This window comes from Dasypus novemcinctus, chromosome 12 (assembly GCF_030445035.2).
Source record: "Dasypus novemcinctus isolate mDasNov1 chromosome 12, mDasNov1.1.hap2, whole genome shotgun sequence".
Classification (NCBI taxonomy): domain Eukaryota; kingdom Metazoa; phylum Chordata; class Mammalia; order Cingulata; family Dasypodidae; genus Dasypus; species Dasypus novemcinctus.
In genome coordinates, this window is record NC_080684.1 from 79,595,071 (window position 1) to 79,607,610 (window position 12,540).

A 12,540-nucleotide genomic window follows, 5' to 3' on the forward strand; every position below is an offset into this window, starting at 1 on the left:
GCCAAAACATTCTTGAATAAGAAAAACAAAGTGGAGGAATCATATTCCCTAACTTTCAAAACTTACTACTAAGCTTCACTAATCATGATAGTCTGGTACTGGCATAGGAATAGGAATATAGACTAATGAAATAGGTTGACAATCCAGAAATAAACCCTCATATGGTCAATTGATTTACAACAAGGTGTCAAGATAATTCACTGGGGAAGGAATAGTCTTTTCAACAAATGTTAATGAGACAATGGATATCCACATGCAAAAGAATGAATTTGGGGAAGCAGATTTGGCTCAACTGATAGAGCATCTGCCTACCATATGGGAGGTCCAGGGTTCAAACCCAGGGCCTCCTGACCCGTGTGGTGAGCTGCCCACACGTAGTCCTGATGTGCGCAAGGAGTGCCGTGCCACGCGGGGGTGTCCCCTGTGTAGGGGAGCCCCACATGCAAGGAGTGCACCCTGCAAGGAGAGCCGACCTGCGTGAAAAAAGCACAGTCTGCCCAGGAGTGGTACTATACACACGGAGAGCTGATGCAGCAAAATGATGCAACAAAAAGAGACACAGGTTCCAGGTGCCACTGACAAAGAATGTATGCAGACACAGAAGAACACACAGCAAATGGACACAGAGAGCAGGCTATGGGGGGGGGGGGGGGAGGTGGGGCGGGTAGGGGGGAGAAATAAATAAAAAATAAATCTTTAAAAAAAAGTAAAGCATGAATTTGGACCCCTACATCATACCATATACAAAAATTAACCTGTAATAGATCAAGTACCTAAATGTAAGAGCTAAAATATAAAACTCTTAGAAGGAAATACAGGTGTACATATTCATGATTTTGAACTAGGCTATTATTTCTTACATATAACAACCAAATCACAAGCAATCAAAGAAAAATAGATGAATTATTAATATACTATGTCAAAGTGAAAAGTTTTTATGCCTTAAACAATACCATCAGTAAAGTGAAAAAGATAACATCCAAAGCAGGAGAAAATATTTGCAAATCATATATCTGATAAGTGTCTAGAATCCAGAATATATTAAAAACCCTTACAACTTAGCAGTAGAAAGACAAATAACATGATTTTTAAAATGGGCAAAGGATCTGAATAGAGATTTCTCCAAAGAAGATATACAAATGACCAATAAGCACACAAAAAGATGGCAAACATCATTAGGAACCAAGGACACGCAAATTAAAACTACAATGAGATACCACTTCATACCCAATACGATAGCTATAATCAAAGAGAAAGACAGTACAAATGTTAACAAAGATGAGGAGAAATTGGAACACTCATACATTGCTGGAGGGAATGTAAAACGGTGTGGTTGCTTTGGAAAAGTTTGGCAGTTCATCCAAAAGTTAAACATGGAATTGCTGTATGACCAGTCCATTCAATCCTAGGCATATCTACAACTGCAAGCAGGAGAATCGTACCCATCAACCATGTGGGATCTAAGCCCCCTCTCAGTTTAGAGGTGGAGTGGATGTCACTATCCCAGTGTCCACAGAATGGAGGGATAAAATATGGATTAGAGTGGACTTACTGGTATTCTACTATAGAGCTATTGTGACTCTAGCAATGGAAGAAATTCTATCATTGATGTAGTTACAGTGGCTATGGGAGTTGCCAAGGGCAGGGAGAGGGAAGAAGAGGTGTGATATGGGGTCATTTTGGTGACTTGGAGTTGTCCTGAACTATATATTGCAGGGACAGATGCAGGACATTATATATCCTGCCATAACCCACTGAATGAACTGGGGAAGAGTGTAAACTACAATGTAAACTATAATGTATGTGGTGCAGTAGCGCTCCAAAATATATTCGCCAAATGCAATGAATGTGTCACACTGATGAAGGAGGTTGTTGATGTGGGGGGGGAAGGGGGGCAGGGAGTGGGGTATATGGGAACCTCTTATATTTTTTAATGTAACATTTTGTGTGATCTATGTATCTTTTAAAAAAAGACAATAAAAACATTTGCTAAAAAAAAAAATCCCAGGTATATACCCAAGAGAATTGAAAACACATGTCCACACAAAAACTTGTACATGAATGTTCTTAGCAGTATCATTCATAATACCCAAAAAAGTGGAAACAACCCAAATGTCCCTTACCTGACAAATGGATAGACAAAATATGATATGTCCATAAAATGAAAAATTATTCAGTAATAAACACAAATAAAGTACTGATACATGCTATAACATGGATAAATCTTTAAAATATTGTGCTAAATGAAAGAAGCCAGACACAAAATGCTATATACTGTATGAATCCATTTATATGAAATGTCCAAAAAAGGCAAATACATAGAGACAGAAAGTAGATTAGCATTTGTCAGGGGCTGAGGAGAGGGAAAATGGGGAGTGACTCTTAATGAGTATGGAATTTCTTTTTGGGTTGATGAAAATATTCTGCATTTAGATATTGCTGATGGTTGTGCAAAATAGTAAATATGCCAAAACCCACTAAATTTTATACTTTAAAGGGGTTGACTTTTTCTTTCTGTGAATTATATCATAATTAGGAGAGGAAAAAAAGGAAGCACCCAAGAGACGTTGCCAGTTCCAGCTTCTGCCCATACCAACCTAAAGATATCAACTACCAGAGATTACATCTTGGAAATATCTGAGAGCCTTAGAAGGTATCTACTTTCTGACTCACCAGCTGCTGCTAGTACTCAGACCCAGAGAATATTAACAATCTGTTGGTTCTGATCCCAAACAACTTTATACCAGAGTTCCATTAAGAACCTTGAGGCTAGCTGATTCCATCATTGCTTTTTAAGTCTGTCATCTTCAGTCACTGTAAATGTAGTCTTGAAACTTCTGGATCAAGAGAGGAAACTGAACACATGATTATTTTTCTTGTTGCTTCCAATACCTTGTTAAAATTACAAGGAAAAATTCAGAAGACCAACAATAGTGATACAACTATTGGGAAGAATGAATAAGGGGGTGTTGTAGTAAGCTAAGTCTTTATCTATCACAATCATTAAGGATGCCTAAAACTGATCTATTTTTTTTTTTACCCCCGCCCCCAGATGGTTCTCTCATTCATTTGCTCCAAACCTGAGACCTCCCACATGGGAGGCAAGTGCCCATTGGCCTGAGCCACATCCACTCCTTGTGGGCTACAGCATCTGATGGCTTGTGGCATCTGCTCATTTAGGCATCTGCTGGTCGCAGCAGGTGCAGTGTATAGCTCGTTGCAATGGGTGCAGCATCTGTTCGTCTTCTTTAGGAGGCACCGGGACCCAACCCAGGACCTCCCATGTGGTAAGTGGGCGCCCAACTGGTTGAGTCACATCCCTTCCCCCAGTTTTAAAAAATAGCACTTTAAGGCTATTAGAGATGAGAAATAAAAGTAGTTTCTACTGGAGAAATTTCCTGTTGCTTCTTATCACAACCCTTGTGCTATTTAATTTTCTAAATGCGTGTTTACTACTTTAATAAATATTAACATTTTATTTGAAAATACTGAGCTCCCATAGTCACCTACCCTCTCTTCTACAAATATTCATTATACTGCCACTTTGTTATAATGTGAAGTTGTGCAGGACATGCCAACTACTTATTGACTTAGGATTTCCTTTTTCAGTCCAACTTCTGCAATCATTCTGGATAATCATAACATCTCTATGACAGATGATCTAAAATACCAGCATCACGCTTTGTTGACTTTTTCAACCTACTGTTCACTTCCACTCTATGTAACACATCCAAAGCCATGTCAGCATGTGGAAATAGTCTTGTCTGAAAGTTTAAACTCAAATATGAAAACCATATGGCAATCCTTTATTGCAAAATTTCTTGAAGTGTAGCCCATGATGACCACCTCAACTTTTGCAACTTTCGTTTATTTCTCACATTTACTGTCTAACACGACTACACTGAAATTTGGTACTCTGTATAATGTGGTCCAGGTTCTATGAAAGCCAAAACTGTTGTAATCATAATACAAAGGTATTATTTGCACCTTTTCCTCTATCATTCTCTTATGAGTGTATAGTGGAGTTTTCACACAGCAAAATGATGTGTGATAATGCAACAGATTGAATGCAGAAGCAAATAAATGAATCTGGCTCTCTTAAGTTAGATATTAAGGAGTTTTGCAAAAATATAAATATAAAACAATGCCTACTCTTTTCAGTAATTTTTTTTTGTTTTAGAGAATATGGCTTATCATTTGTTATTTTTAAATGAATGAATGAACATTTTTAAATTTTTCTCATATAAATTTTTAATATGGTTCACAATCTATAGATACAATCCATGAAACAAAAACTCTTTGGGTTCTCTATAATTTTTCAAGTAAAAAAGTGTCCCATGTCCAAAATGTTTCAGAACCTCTGTCTAAACCTTTCCCATAGTATAACCTCATTCATGGTCCATTCCTAGTTTACCTCTACCTACCTCTGCCTTCTTATAACCCTCATCCTATAATAAGTAGTGGGGACCATTATCAGGAGAGATGAGAGGAGATGGCCATTGACTGGTAACTTCATTTGTTCTCCAGTGTTTCATCTAGTGTGAGCCCTTGATACGAAATGCTGTATAACCCTGGCCAATAAGCACTTGAAATGTCCATTTGTGTAATGATACTACTTGCTTACATCTTGGCCATAGAAATACTGCTTGGAATCACAATATGTTTTCCTGAAAATCCAGCCTCAAATACACAGATGCCAAATAGAGATTATGGGGAAGGTAAAGAAGTTCTACTGTTAAGTATCTATCTGTATACTTCAATTACAAAAGGAGATGACAGTATACTGTAAAATAAAAGGTAATTTAAGATGTAATTGGGCACAACTAAGAAAAAGGATTACTGAAGACAAGAAAGCCACATTAAATTCCAAGAAAGAGCCTCTCCAGAAGAACAAAAGAGTAGAGTAATGCAAGAATCACCGATGAGGGAAACGGATGTGGCTCAACCAATTGAGCCTCCTGTCTGCCATATAAGAGGTCCAGGGTTCGATGCCCAGGTCCTCCTGGTGAGGGCAAGCTGGCCCACGTGGCAAGCTGGCCCATGTGGAGTGCTGGCCCTGTGCAGGAATGCAGCCCTGCGTGGGAAAGCTGCCCCGTGCAGGAGTGCCGGCCGAGCAGAGAGCTGACACAGCAAGAAGATGCAACAAGAGACACAGAAGAGAGAAAATAAGAAGATGTAGCAGAACAGGGAGATGTGGTGCTCCAGGACTAGTTCCTGGAGATGCCTAATGAGAATACAAGCAGAAACAAAAGAACACACAACGAATGGACACAGAGAGCAGACAACAGGGGCAGAGGAAATGGGGGTGGGGGAGAAATAAATAAAAATAAATCTTTAAAAAAAAAGAATTATTGATGAAGCAAGTTTGAGATAAAGGATCCTTTGCTGGTTCCAGGAGAATGCATCTCAGTCTCTTGTGAGTACACTTTTTTTGGCACACCCTGGAACAAAATTGCTCTCAGTAAAGTCACCAGTGGCCTCCTAATGGCCAAAATTAATGGTCTATTTTCAGATTTGGTACTACCTGATCTTTCTCCAGAAGCTGGTATTACTGATAAAGCTTTATTATTTTTTTTTAACTTTTTTCTCTGTTTCCATGCAATTATTCTCTAAAGCATTTATTCCTTCTACCATTCTTTTGTAGTCTCCTTAACATCATTTACCATGCTACCTCTTACCCAAACCAACAAAACTTAGAAAAAGACAGACCCCAAAATGTTAGTGTCCTTCTATTGTGTTCTGCTTTTGGTCTTTTTCTCTTCTCGCTGAACTACCTCTTTATAGCCTTCTAGCTCACCTAAGCCCTAATGACTCCCATGTCTATCTCTAGAGCCATATTTCTGACTGACTACAGGATATCTTTGCCTGGATGTCCTGCAGGAGTCTCAAATTTAGAATCTCAAAGCTTATCTTTACCCACTCTACGTTTTCCAAAACCTCCTCCTCATCCTTCGTCCCCCCTGTCACTGGGAGTGGTATCATTTTTCACCCAGGAACCCAAGCCAGAAATCATGGGGTTACCCTCACAATTAAACTCTCGTATTCTACTTTAGGTATGTCTCTGCAAGCCAACCACTCCTCTGTAGACCCTCACCACAGCCATTACATAAGTTTTCATGGTCTCCCAAATGGACTAAAGCAAAAATATCTTGGCAGGTCTTCCCTACTACCTGCCTTTCTCCTTCTCAATTCTTTCTTTACAGCAGAGGTCACCAGACATAGGGATTTCACTGTGCAGTAAAGTTTCAAAATGGTTTTGAGAACTAACATAGTATTGCCTTTTAAAATTTTTGAAAAAGCACAAAAAAACAACATCATCTGCTCTTACTGTCATTTGATTTTTTAAAAAAGACTAACTTTAAAAGGTAGAAAATGTATGCTTAGAATAGAAGAGTTTATTAAATTAAACTTAAAGTTTTTAAAATGAAGCACAGTTTATTAGATGGAAAACACTCTCTAGAATCTGAACTGTCAACAAAGTGATCTTTTACAAAACAAAAATGACCACTCCATTCCCCAGCTTAAAAATCTCTGTATATATTATACACCCATTTCAATTTATCCATGTAATCTCCTTGTATATCATTTTACTGGCTTTTAATAGCTATATGATATTCACTGCATTAACAAGATATATAGATATCTGTTGTGATCTTCTATTACTAGGCACTTGAGTCACTTGAAAATTTTTTAATATTAAAATTTAAATATCTCTTGCTACATATTACCTCAAGGTCTTAGAACAAAAGCAATGCTCTTTCGGATCACATAGAAGGTCCTTTATAACCTGGTCCCAATTTGCTTGTTCTTTAGCCTGAACCCTACCCTAAGTAAGCCACATTCTTTCATGCCTTTATGCCAGTGATTGTCTAGTGGGAACAAATTGTCTGCTCCACCACCAGTCCCCAAGTCCACTGCTAGGGACATCTAACAACGAGTAGAAACATTGTTAGTTTTCACAACTGGGCAGGGGCGGGAGGTACTGGAATCTAGTGGGTAGAGGTGAAGCCTGCTGCTAAACATCCTACAAGGCACAGGACAGACCACCCACAACAAAAGTTATCTCCTTTAAAATGTCAGTAGTACTGGGGTTGGGAAACCCTGCTCTGTGCTTTGCAGAATATCCTTCCCTCTTCTACACTTGGAAAACTCATAATCATTCTTCAAGTTCAACTTCCTATCACCATCTGTGAAGACTTTCTCAATGACTGTCCACACTTTACATGACCATCTCCCTAAGTAGTCTGTGATCTCACCGGATATGAGATTTTATTTATCTTTGTCTCTGCAACACCTAGCACTGTACCTGACACAGGAGAAGAGCTCGATAAGCATTCGTTGAACAATGAGTAAGCCTCATGTTGTGTGCATATACTGGGGGAACCAGAAAACAATTACAAGTCTTAGGTGCTATAGTTGGAAGGTACCTTCCAGATCATTTAATTTAATCAACCCTCACCCTTTTATTATTTTACAGATGAGGGGAAACGGATGTGGCTCAGGTGATAGGGCACCCACCTACCATATCGGAGGACCCAGGTTCAATCTCTGGGGCCTCCTGGTATAAAAGAAGAAGAGAAAGCATGCCTGTGCAGCAATCCAGTGCCCACATGGTGAGCTGAGAGCCCACGTGGTGAGCCGAGTGCCCACGTGGGTGCACACTCAGTGAGCTGAGTGCCCAGTGTTGAGCCGAGTGCCCACATGAGTGCTCGCGTGTTAATGCCAAGTGCCCGCATGGCAAACTGAGTGCCCATGAGAGTGCGTGTGTGGCGAGCAAAGTGCCCTCAAGACTGCCCACATGGCAAGCTGAGAACCTGCATAGCAAGCCAAGTGCCTGTGCGGTGAGCCAGTGCCTACACAAGTGAGTCACACAGCAAGATGATGAGTCAACAAAAGAGAGATGAAGGGGAGAGTCAAGGTGAAGTGCATCAGAGACCAGGAACTGAGGTGGCACAATTGACAGGGAACTTCTCTCCACATCAAAGGTCCTCAGGATTGAATCCTGGTGAATTCCAGAGGAGAAAAATGAGAAGGCAAAAAAAGAGAAATAGATACAGATCATACAGTGAATGGACATAGAGCAAAAATAGCAGGACAGGGGAAGAAAAAAAAGTTATAAAAAATTTTAAAATATTTTACAGATGAGGACAGTAAGACTCCAAAAAAGATGATACGAGTAGTCCAGAGACAAGTCATAGGTAGATGACCATTCCAATACTAGAATCCACGTCTCCTCTCTTAAAAATATTGACTTTCTCCTTATTGTTGATTATGCCCATTTACCCTTTAAGGTCCCCTTTCTGAGCATTCTTTATATGTATCCATACATTTTGATATAGCCATAATTCTTAAGTATATCTATTATGTTCCATTTGTCATGGACATGTATGTGAAATATATATATATATATATACATACACGTATATAGCCAAACTGTTTATCCATTTTTAAATAGTTCAGTAGCATTGTTTTTACTTTATAGATATGAAGGAAAAAAACCCTCCCTAGTGTTTCCTTTAATGCCAAACAATTGGGCTTTTTCAAGTGTTTTAATTTCCCAAGAAGTAGGTTGGCCTATATAACAGAAATCTATTAACTCACAGTTTTGAGGTTAGAAGTCCAAAATCAAGGTATCGTCAAGGTGATGCTTTCTCCCAGAAGACTGGTGTTCTGGGGCTGGTGATCCTTGGTCCTGGGACTTTCTGTCACATGGCAGTGAACATGGCAGCCTCTCCTGGTTTCTCCCTTCTCTTCTGGGTTCTCTTAACTTCCAGCTTCTGGCTGCTTCCTCTGTCTTTCTCTTACTCAGTGACCTTCCCTATAAGGCCTTCAGTAATAGGATTAAGACCCATCCTGACTCAGCTGGGTCATACCCTAACTGTAGTAACCCCATCAAAAGGTCCTACACACAGGAATGAATTTTAAGAACATGTTTTTCTGGGGTGCATAGCTCCAAACCACCACCACACCAAGTTTTCCCAGTTTTTCTTCTTAAGATATTTCTTATTACCCACTGCCAAAGTTCATATAATTGCATAAGTGTGCCTTAGGATATCTAGGCTGTCATACAATCCACAAAAAGAGAAAAATTTCAAGAGCATAGCTTACTAACAGTAATAATATCTATCACTTTTACTACCGTGCCAGGCATTGCGCTGTCACATTAAGTGTTTTCTCTCTATTTTGAAATTTAATTTCCATATTCAGTCCTATGATATGGTACTCTTATTATCCTCATTTGACAAATAAGGAAACTGAAATTTGGAGAGGTTAAGTGACTTGTCCAAAGCCATATCACTAGCAAGGAGCATAAAAGTAAGTAATACTGGGGCTAACTATGTTGCCCATTTTGGAATCAAGATTTTCCTCAGCAGTAATTCATTTTGTTCTGACAAAGTAATAAATATGTTTTAATAGAATTCATTGATTTTTATAATAGGAATAGTATCTCTCTAAAGAAATAAAATCTTTTTTTGTCTGTTTTCTTTAGTTAACCATCTAAGACAAAAGTGTTGAGTTGCATTTTTTTCAAGGGACTGAACTCAGGACCTCATACATGGGAAGCAGGTGCTCAACCACTGAGCTATACCCAGAGTTGCATTTTTTATTAGATTCTCCTCCTTAGATTCTTACTTGGGATTTCAAATTTTCTCATTCCTTTACCCATTCATTTCCTCTTGTAGAGAAAACCAAATGAAGAATATGATATATACCAAAGGAAGTTCTTCATTGGGAATCTTAACTTTCATGTCCAGAAAAAAGATGAAAATAAGAAAGTGTGTGATGGGATGCCATTTTAAGACTAGTTACTTGGTTGCCTCAAGCTCTGGAAATAATAATCCAGTATAATTTCCATTACCATGCATGTATAGTTTTTTATTACCACTTTAAAATTTTATTTTCTTGCCTCTTTTCAGGGGAAGAAACAGGGGAAAGAAAGGGGAGGGTACACTCTTGTAGCAGTTTGGTATTATTTATGAATTCCAAAAATAGATATTGGATTATGTTTGTAAACTGGTCTGTACTTGGGTATAATTGAACTATGATTAGGGCTTTGATTGGGCCACATCAGGAGGACATTGAGTCCTTACCCCCTTGGTGGGCAGGGACTCACAGAGAAAACTACATGGCAGAGAAGAGGGTTGGAATTTTGAACTGGAGCCTGGAAAGTAAGCACACAGAGGAGCAGAGCAGCTGAGCCCAGAGAGAACTGAGCCCCAGGGACAGAGATACAGCTAGTCACCTGATAGTCTACAGCTGGCCTTGTGAAGACAGCAGGACATCTGAGCCCAGAGAGAAACAAGCCCTGGGAAGAGAGGAACCCAGGAAGCCTGAACTCTTGGCAGATGTCAGCAACCATCTTTCTCTAACACATGGCAATAGACTTGGTGAGGGAAGTAACTTACAATTTATGGCCTGGTAATTGTAAGTTCAACTCTGAATAAATACCTTTTATTTTTATTTATTTATTTATTTATTTATTTATTTTTTATTCTTCTTCAACTTTTATGTAAGCTCTGCAGTATGGAAAATATACATACTCCAAACAGCTGCAAAAATAGTGTCTTTGGGTGAAAATAGAGTTTCTACATCAATACAAGAAAAATAGGCATTTTTCTAATCCAACCCGGATATGGGCAGGTGGCGAGTATAGTTGCCACTTGCCACACAGAGGAATGCCAGCTCTTCCTCTCCCCCACTACCCACCTGGGGCTTGGACAGACCGGGTTGCTACTTAAGACAATCTTTAGTCAGGGTAAAAGTGAGATGAAAATGCTCCCTCCTCTGCCAGCAGCTGAATTGTTTGAGTGTTATGGCCCTTTGCTGCTTTGGTCATCTCCTCCATGAGAGGGCGGCACAGGGAGGGGGCTGAGAGGACAGGGCATCTATCTTCTGGTCTCCTCTTCTGTGTGTGTGGAGGAGGAGGAGAGGGAAGGGAAGCCATGGCATTCCATCTCCTTCAATCATGGCCAGCTTGCTCTATGACAAGGACAAGGGCCTCATATATAGTCCTTTGGACTCACACCTAAGGGTGCGGGACCCAAGCCCTTACTGGGTAAGTTTTCCACCAAATGAGGGAGGCAGCAGGAACACAAGTGTGAGTTGTGAGCTGACTAACCACTAGTGGAGAAGGCAGGTCCCCTCATGTTAGGAGGGGCTGGTGCCCATCAGAAAGAGGACTTGGGACTTTGACACAAGAAATGAAAGTGCTCGAAGGCTGAGAGGGAGAGGCCCTCCATCCTCCATCTCAGAGGGGCTAGGAAGGGGCCTGCCACCAAGGCACTGGTATCCACGGTAAAGTAGTGGGGCTAGGGGCCCTCAGACCACCAGGGAGCTCTGGAACAGCACAGACTCTTCTGATGGTGGGGTGCGCTGCCATGGCTCGAATGGCAGTGGAGAGGCCTTGGAGGCCTCTGGATCCTTCCGAGGCAGTGGCCTGGGGCTGGAGGGGGGAAGGGGAGACCCTGTAGTTGAAGGGCCGTTACGGAAGATGAAGCCCATGCTGGGAAAGAGAGGTTTCATCAAGCTGACAGGACAGAAAGCTGAGCCAGTCGGGTTGAAATGGACTTCATTCTTGTCAGGACAGGAAGTCAGGAAAGTCAGGTCAGGACCTGGGGATGTGGCCTCTTCAAACACACGCACTCTCTCACAGCCTTCTGGGGGCTCCCATTTGAAGACATAGCTGTGATTGGGCCGGGGGGAAGCAGCAAAGTTAGCATTCATCTCCAATGACAAAGCTTCCTCTCTGGGCCACCCAGCCTTTTTTGAAGATGACATTTTTGTTCCAATGACACTTGGTCCTTAGTTCAAAATTAATGAAAACACCCAGACTTTTTACATCAGGGTTTTTAACCTTTTTTCTTCCACGGGCCCTTTTGCCAGTCAGGTGAAAACCACGGACCCCTTACTAAATCCATACATACTATGTATTATTTAATAAATATATCACATCTACACCAACACTTCCCCACAATAATGTTTATTTGAATTTCGATTCAAGCTTATGGATCCCTTGTTGTTGTTTTTTTGTTGTTTGTTTGTTTTTAAAGATTTATTTATTTCTCTCCCCTTCTCCCCACACCCCGGTTGTCTGTTCTCTGTGTCTATTTGCTGTGTCTTCTTTGTCCGCTTTGTTGTTGTCAGCGGCACGGGAATCTGTGTTTTTTTGTTGCGTCATCTCATTGAGTCAGCTCTCCGTGTGGGCGGTGCCATTCCTGGGCAGGCTGCACTTTCTTTCCTGCTGGGCAGCTCTCCTTACAGGGTGCACTCCTTGCGTGTGGGGCTCCCCTACGCTGGGGACACGTGGCAGGGCACTCCTTGCGCACATCAGCACTGGGCGTGGGCCAGCTCCACACGGGTCAAGGAGGCCGGGGGTTTGAACCGGGGACCTCCCATGTGGTAGACTGACGCCCTAACCACTGGGCGAAGTCCGCAGCCCTGGATCCCTTGTTAAGAACCCCTGCTTTAGGTGGACAAAAAGCTGTATTCAGGAGAAATTGAGAAAGGAGTTGGTGCAGATAATCTAAACCTCAAACTTCA